This window comes from Felis catus, chromosome X (genome assembly GCF_018350175.1).
Source record: "Felis catus isolate Fca126 chromosome X, F.catus_Fca126_mat1.0, whole genome shotgun sequence".
In the NCBI taxonomy this organism is placed as follows: Eukaryota; Metazoa; Chordata; class Mammalia; order Carnivora; family Felidae; genus Felis; species Felis catus.
Genome location: NC_058386.1, coordinates 35,474,444 through 35,482,778, shown reverse-complemented (window position 1 = coordinate 35,482,778; position 8,335 = coordinate 35,474,444). Strand labels below are relative to the sequence as shown.

Sequence of the window (8,335 nt, the reverse complement as noted above, 5' to 3'; positions counted from 1 at the left end):
CAATCACTTGAGCGAGCCACCTTGGAAGTGGGTCTTCTAGCACCAGTCGGGCTTTGGGATGACAGCTGGTAACCCTGGCCGACACCCTGGCTGCAACCTCAGTGAGGGACCCCGAGACGGGACCACCCAGGTTAGCTGTTCCCCCATTCCGGACCCTCAGCAACTGTGAAATAATGTGTTTTTTGTTTCAAGCCCCTGCGTTTTGGGGTAATCTGTTGTTCCCTGGCCCTACGTTGTTGGTGGGTTTTTTTAATGTTTATTTTCTATCTGAGAGAGAGAGAGAGAGAGAGAGACAGAGTACGAGTGGGGGAGGGGCAGAGAAAGAGAGGGAGACGCAGAATCCGAAGCAGGCTCCAGGCTCCAAGCTGTCAGCCCAGAGCCCGATGCGGGGCTCGAACTCACGGGCCGGGAGATCTTGACCTGAGCCGAAGTTGGCGCTTAACCGACTGAGCCCCCCGGGCACCGCCCCTCCCTCCAACCTCCTTATGTGAAATAATACTGGGTTTCCTGTCCCCATGTTCGAATAATACTGAGAACACGCAAAAAATGACTTAGCTATTTGCCCTAAGAAATCCTTGCTCCTGGAAGATAAGACTGAACCAACTAAAATTACTTGTTATCAAGCGCAATAGCTACCCATCAAGACTCAACTACAAGATCTTTGCCTGCCTTGCGATCCCCAACTATTTTGTCATCAAGTCTCCCTAACCCCGGTTTCTTGTTTTGAAGACCCAAGTTCAACATCACCCAGTCCAGTCTCTGTAATGGTGTAAATACCCTTCCCCATGTCCCCGCTTGGAGTCATTACTAACATTCAGCCACGGGGTACCATCCCTTACTGAGGTAGGTCTAATAAACTTAGCTTTGCTTGTCTGAGGACCTTTTCTGACCGTCTTTTTAGGGAGTTGCCAAACTGGGGCATCCGCTCTTGGGTCTTGGTTGATATCTGTCCCTGTGCTTCCAATATGGTAGCCGCTAACCACACGTGACTATTTCAATTACATAAAATTGAGGCGGGGCACCTGGGTGGCTCAGTCGGTTAAGCGTCCGACTTCGGCTCAGGTCACGATCTCGCGGTCCGTGACTTCGAGCCCCGCGTCGGGCTCTGGGCTGCCGGCTCAGAGCCTGGAGCCTGTTTCAGATTCTGTGTCTCCCTCTCTCTGACCCTCCCCCATTCATGTTCTGTCTCTCTCTGTCTCAAAAGTAAATAAACGTTAAAAAAAAAAAAATTGAGGGGCGCCTGGGTGGCTCAGTCGGTTGAGCGTCCAACTTCAGCTCAGGTCACAATCTCACGGTTCGTGAGTTCGAGCCCCCGCGTCGGGCTTTTCGCTGAGAGCACGGAGCCTGCTTCGATTCTCTGTCCCCCTCTCCCTCTGCCCGTCCCCCGCCCCCAAATAAATACTCAAGCTCTCAAAAATAAATAAACATTAAAAAGCTAAAACTACAGAAACAGTAATAAATAGATAGATAGATAAAGTGATTATATAAACTTGAGTAACATTTAAACTTTACTTCCTCAGTCACACTGGTGACATTTCAAGCGCTCAACAGCCACCCGGACAGCACAGATAGAGAACATTTCCATCCTCACAGGACGTTCTACTGGACAGAACAGCTCCAAGGGAAAGTGGATCATTTGCTTCGGAGGATGGCTACCCCTGAGAAAACTCACAGAAGCAGATGAGCTGGGGGGGCGGCGGCAGCAAAGTCGGGGAGGGCCGCTTCCCAGGGCAAAGCAGACCGCCAGGCGGGCTCCTTATGGGCTCGACAACTGCCCACGTCGGGCCGCAGGCATAGCTCCGCCAGGCAGGCCCCTCTGTGGGCCGCGGGAAACCAGCAAGCTTTAGACCCACAGTGCACACAGGCACGCTGAGTTGTGGGACGTGCGTGAGTTCTGCAAAGCATTCCGGGCTCAGCTGGGAGGAAAAACAATCTCCAATGCACACACGGCCTCCCTCATCGACCCGCCGGCCTGCAGCAGGCCTTGTTTTCTTGCTCCAGGTCCGACGGCGGCCTGCGGGGCCTTCAGAGCCTCCTAGCCAAGTCCCCTGCATCCTTCTTATTCCCCAGGTCAGGGACCTGAGAAGAAGTTTAAGAAGAAACAACGGCCTCGGCTGTGGCCGTCGCGGAAGGACAACTGGGCGAAAGGGCAATTTAGAGATTAATCAGATCGGCAGACTTATTTTACCTTTTCTTTTTTTGGCTTTGAGAATCTCGATTCCTTCCATGGTAACTCCTCCTGGCTGGGGAATGTCACTTAAAATAATTCTGTCTTTGAAACTGTGGGAAAAAGTCACCTCCAACCAGGTCCTCGCCATGCAAATCAAGGACATTTCAAACTGCTGGCAACCTGCTCGGGGACTTCAAAGGTGTCCAGGTCCAATTACACTTCATTCGGGGTGTGAACTGAGGAGTCTGGGGGAGGTGGCCCGGGTGGAACGTGTCAGGGTTGATGCTGTGGTAATGAACCCAGGCCTTTCTTCCTGGGAGCCCGGCTGCCGACAAGTGGGCTATTTCCTGAAGGGCAGAGATGCGCCGTGTCCCCCACCAGGCGCAGGAACCGGGGTAGGGACAGAGTTGCCATTAAAAAAAAAAAATCATTTTATTTCTCTTCCACTTTTCAAAATCAAAAGGTGATGGCAATTTTAAAAGGCGGGGGTGCGCCAGCCTGGGTCAATATTTCAATCTTGCCCTGTTCTAGAAATAGCCATGCTGTGGGTGTCTCGTGATTTGATTGAATTGGGGTCTGGGAAGGGAGTCTCATGTCACGTATGGCTTGGGTGCCACCTCGATTTCTGTGGCTGTGTCTAGATGGGTGCTGGCAGAGGGCTGACAGGGAAGGACACCCTCGGCATTCATTCCTGAACGCTTCAAAAAAAAAATTTTTTTTTTTTTCTTAATTTTGGTTTCTCTCGCTAGCTACCATGGAACTGACTGGCTGTTACTAGTTTTGGAAACTCAGCCCTCTGTGGGCAAAGCTGATGGCTTAAGGGCATTGAAATATGATTTGCTCAAGCTCTTCTAGCCCAAAAAATCCCCTCGAAAAGACACGGTATATTCAGAAATCTCAGCCAAGACTGCCGGGTACATTCCTAGCGGGATGTGTGACGGCAATAAATCTGGGGTAAGTGGGAGAGATGAGATCAAAAGCTGGTCTCTCCCACTCGCTAGGACGCTTATGCAATTCATTATTTTATGCCCTCCGTTCTTTTTTTCACACGCAGATACCCTGAGAAAGGTAACACATCCAATTACTAACACCTTAGTGCCAATGCATTCATCAGAAACAGTACAGACGCTGAAGTCACACCCCCAGAGATAGGGTTTCCTAGGGCGGAACCCCTAACAGCAATATTGGTTTTTAAAGCCCCCCAGGCGATGGCCATATACAGCCAAATTGAGCACCTCTGGGATTGAAGATCCAGACTGAAGGAAGAGAGACGGGCGAAGACAGCGAGGGAGGGAGTGGGAGAAATGAGAGAAGAAAACATAGTCCCTCTGACAGAAGACCTGGGTTCGAGTCCCAGCACCTCACTTGCTGGACGCATGACCTTGGTAGCTACTTAGACCCTCTGAACGTCATTTTCTTCATCTGATAAATGGGGATAATAAGCTGAATAAAACAGTGGCTCTAGGTCAAGCATCCGACTCTTGATTTCGGGTCAGGTCACGATCTCACGGTTCGTGAGTTCGAGCCCCGCGTCGGGCTCTGGGCTGACAGCTCAGAGCCTGGAGCCTGCTTCGGGTTCTGTGTCTCCCTCTCTCTCCCTGCCCCTCCCCTGCTCATGCTCTGTTTCTCTCTGTCTCAAAAATAAATAAACATTAAAAAATTTTTTTTTTTTAAGATTCTCTCTCTTTCTCTGTAGGGGGTGGAGGTGGGGGGTGGGGAGCGCCTGAGTGGCTCAGTCAGTTAAGCATCTGACTTCAGCTCAGGTCATGATCTCCCAGTTGGAAAGTTCGAGCACCACACCCGGCTTCGCACTGAAGGTTCAGAGCCTGCCTGGGATTCTCTCTCTCACCCTCTCCCTCTGCCCCTCCCCCACTTGCACACATACGTCCTTTCTCTCTCAAATAAGTAAGTAAATAAACAAATAAAACAGTGCTCTCAAACTTGGGCTTGAAAGAGCATCAGAATTAGCTGGAGGGCTTGCTACAAATAGATTCCCAAGCCGCACCCTACTCCCAAAGATTCTGACTCAGTAGATCCAAGGTGAGCTCTGCGAATTCACATTTCTAGTAAGTTCCCAGGTGATACCGATACTGCTGGCCATTATTAGTTCACAAATTTAATCCGCGACCAGGCTTGAAACCAAAGGTAACACCCCATTCTCTCCTGAAAGGGCTTAAGAGCCAAATAAGAGGTGAATTGCCCGCAAACATGCACATTGTTTTAGCAGAGACGCAGCCGACATTCAAACCTGAGGCCTGAAGCCACCAGTGGTCCATCATGGAGAAGACTGTTCCGGAAGAATTGTGCAAGGCCACAGAGAGGCCACATTCTAGCAACACCCCTCCCGCCAAAAAAAAAAAAAAAAAAAAAAAAAGACAACCTTTCTCGCCATATGCCGTTGTAAAGAGGTCTAGTCTTTCTTTTTTTTAGTTTATTTATTTATTTTGAGAGAGAGAGCGTGAGCACATGCACGCAAGTGCAGGAGGGGCAGGGCTCGAACTCACGAACTGTGAGATCATGACCTCAGCCAAGATCAAGAGTCAGATGCTTAACCAACTGAGCCATCCAGGCGCCCCCTGGCTTGGTCTTTCTGGAGCCCGCTGGTTGGGGCACAGTCACCAAAAGGAGGTATAACTGATTCAAGCCTGCCGTGCTCCCTGAGGGCACGAGCCTCCTAGCCTTCTGGAACACAAGTCACACCAATGTAAACACTGAGTCAGGGGACACATTTCCTCCTTAAGATGCGCGATGGCTTTCGGGGGCCGGAAGGAGGACTGGGGTGGGGTAGGGGGGCTTCTACCTTAGCTGACTTTCAGAGCAGAGCTGGCCAAGGTCAGGCTTCGAAGTTGGAAAGATCGTCCCCCATGGGTTCCTTCCATTCTGGCCACCCGCCTCTGCTTTTCTTGTCCCAGAGCCCAGCCTCTTTGTGCCTCCAGTCTGGATTTTGCTGCCTCTCTCTGCCCCAGACTTTCCCTACTTCTTCCTACCGGAAGATCACCAGTTCAAACTTCCAAGGTGTCAGCGGCAAGAAGATAAAAGAACCCAGTCTTCACATATTTGGGGGTGGTGGGTTGAGGCGCTACCCGTGAACCTTAGCATTCTCCGTGGGGACTAACAAATGGTGGTAGGCCTGGCACAGGGATTTGCGGGGGACGCTGCAAGTTACAGAGGAGTCTCCAGGATCAACATAAAAGCCAGAGCACGTCAGGTCAGCGCCGGAAGGAGGCCCTCCAACAAGAAAAGGGAAACTGAGCCAAGAAATTGAAACTCTGCCCACATGGGCTACCTTGTTCACTTGACATATCTCACCCGCAGACCCCCAGTCGCTGATTAACTAGGCACGAAGAGCCTGAGATACACCAGATACGCTAGGACCTCACGTGCATCTGACCACGGCCGGACACATTCCCTGCTCCCTGGACCCTACAGCCTGGGCCCACCACACCCCCAGTCTGGGCCCCTTATGATGTCACCTCCCAAAATGGTGCCAGTTTGAGAGTACCTGCTTCCCTGGGCTCCGGGCTTTGGGGTTTCAAATAATCACAACCTGAAGCTATTATTTAAAAATTCATCTTATTTATTTGTTAATTGCGTCATCTGCTTAAATGTTATAAGTCCCATAGGGCAGTCACTGGCAGCCTTGTTCACCGTTAAAGCACCAGCCCTAACCTATTGGTTGGAATATCTTGATTGCAAGTATGAGTGGATAGGTGAGCGCGTAGATAGACGCAAGGACGGATGGATGGATGGATGGATGAGTGGATGGATGGAAAAATGGATGCATGGAAAGACAGAGGGATGGATGGAAAGAAAGATGGATGCATGCATTAAAAAAAATTTAAAAGAGGGGCGCCTGGGTGGCTCAGTCGGTTGAGTGTCCGACTTCAGCTCAGGTCATGATCTCATGGTTCGTGGGTTTGAGCCCCGCGTCGGGCTCTGTACTGACAGCTCAGAGCCTGGAGCCTGCTTCGGAATCTGTGTCTCCCTCTCTCTCTTCCCTTCCCCCACTCGTGCTCTGTCTCTCTCAAAAATGTAAATAAACATTAAAAAAAATTTTAAACGATGGGAGGAAGGAAGGGAGGAAGGGAGGGAGGGAGGAAGGAAGGAAGAAAGGAAGGAAGGAGGGAAGGAAAGGGGGACAGGTGGATAGAAGGAAGGATGGATGGATGGATGATGGGTGGATACGTGGGTGGGTGGACTGGCTTTCATGTTACCAAGGTACTTCTCCTGTACACGTCGTAACACCTACATCAACAGTTCTCAAGCCATTAGTTCTTGGGACCTCTCTTTTATTTATTATCGAGGACGCCCAAAAGCTTTTGTTTACATTGACCATATCTATCAACATTTCCCCCATTAAAAATGAAACCTGAGAAGTTTAGACTATTTATTAATTTATATAAAAGGAACAATAATGAACCTATCGTATGCGAGGCAAGCAGCCTCTGAGGTGATGCCAAATGACCCGTGCCTTCCGTCACCCATGCCCCTGAGTCATCCCTTCCCTTTGAACGGGATCACCTCCGCAGTCAGATAATAAGAGGACCGCGGTACCCACTTTCGCTCTCGCTGGGGGAAGCCAGGGGCCATATCACCAGGCGGCCCTGTGGAGAGGCCCACGCGGCAAGGAACTGAGGCACACGAGTGAGCTTGAAGGTGGAGGGCTTCCCTTCCCTGGGTGAGCTTGGAGCTGACCGAAGCCCTGGACCACAGCTTGATCGAAAGACCCTGAGCCAGAACCACCCGGCTAAGCCAGCTGCTCCCAGATTCCGGACCTGCAGAAATGGGGAGAAAAGAAATGTCTGTTGTTTTCAGCCACTAAGTTTGGGGGTAATTTGTTATACAGCAACAGGTAACTAACACGTGAACATCAACAGCACCAGTTAAGGAAGACAGAGCTAGCCTCTGAAACTAACAAAAACAACAAACGTTTACAGGGTGACGTGGCATTGTCTTACGTTTCTGCAAACCTCTTCTAGCTGCTTCGGCATCTAATCTGTCGTGATCCGTGATTTTGGTGGCCGTAGAGGAAGAAAATCCAGCCTCATGGAGTTTTGCCACGGTCTCATGGAGACCTGACAATCATGATCCCGAAGGATTCCAGCTCGAGGGCCCTCACCCCCAACCTTGATTCCCTGTTTCAGGGTAGGGGGGCAGCAAGAAGGGGGTAGTTCTGCACAGTGAGGGCTTCTGGAGACCGGTTTGCTGGGTTCTCAGGGATTTCCCCCTCTCCACCCCTGTCCTGCACACCTCACACCCCCCTGGCCCAGCTCACCGCCCCCCCCCCCCCCGCAGTTTAGGGCCTGTTTTCAGCGGGAGCCGGTCTAATTTTTGCTGCCTAGCTGGTCAGAGAAATGCGCGCAGCTGTAGCAAAGAATAAAAATAGCCTCCTCCGTGACCAGTTTCTTCCCACTTCCCTTTCTCTCCATGCGCGCCTCTCTCTCTCTGTCCCCACCTTCTGTGGAAGCAGGAAGGTCCCTGGAGGGTGTGATCATCACTGAGATACGCCAGGTGCCCGAGTGTGCTTCCCAAGCAGCACATGTTCCCGGTTCTATTTTGCTGTGGCCCCTGCAGGCTGGCACAGGCTTCCCAGGGGACAGGGCATTGTCAGATGGGTCCCTACGGGCCCAGCGTCGGTGCACCTCGCTGGGCAGCCTCGCTCTCCCGCAAGCAAGTGCGGCACACATTGGCGCGTGGAGTGCCCGCCGGCGATCTCATCTGGGGTGCCCAGCCTCGCCCGGAGCCAGCCAAAGGCCTGCCCGCGAGCGTTCTGGATCTTCCGGCACCTTAGAGGTTAACCGAGAAACCTCAAGCTGGAAGGAAAACCGGCCCGGTGCTATGCGCGGAGGCTCCAGGCGGTGTCCCCAGCGTCCAGGGCTTCCTCCGCGCGGGGTGACTGCGCGTCCCGGAGGCGCCCCCGGCCGAAGATGGAATCCGAAAATGGGCATCGGACTTTCTAGTTTAGAAGCAGGAGCAAAGACTCACCCCGGCAGCAGCTCAACTCTCCAACTCCAAGGGCTGGCCCGCCTTGGGTGAGGGAGCGTTTCTAAAACCGTCTACACCCCGCACCACTGGCGAGAGTCAGGGATACGGCCCGGACATGCCCAGCCTCTCTTTCCCCCCTGAGCCTGTAGGACCTAATGGGGAGAGAGGACAGGCCACCCC

The 8,335-nt window shown here is 52.0% G+C and overlaps 1 long non-coding RNA gene across 1 annotated transcript; it reads right to left on the bottom strand.

The window, feature by feature from the left end:
• Positions 1–6,543: 6,543 nt before the first annotated feature.
• On the bottom strand, positions 6,544–7,932 carry LOC123383505. Its single transcript, XR_006593338.1, has 2 exons — positions 7,626–7,932; positions 6,544–6,945 (listed from the first exon to the last, which is right to left on the bottom strand). It is a non-coding gene; the product is annotated as an uncharacterized LOC123383505 (long non-coding RNA).
• Between the last annotated feature and the right edge of the window lie 403 nt (positions 7,933–8,335).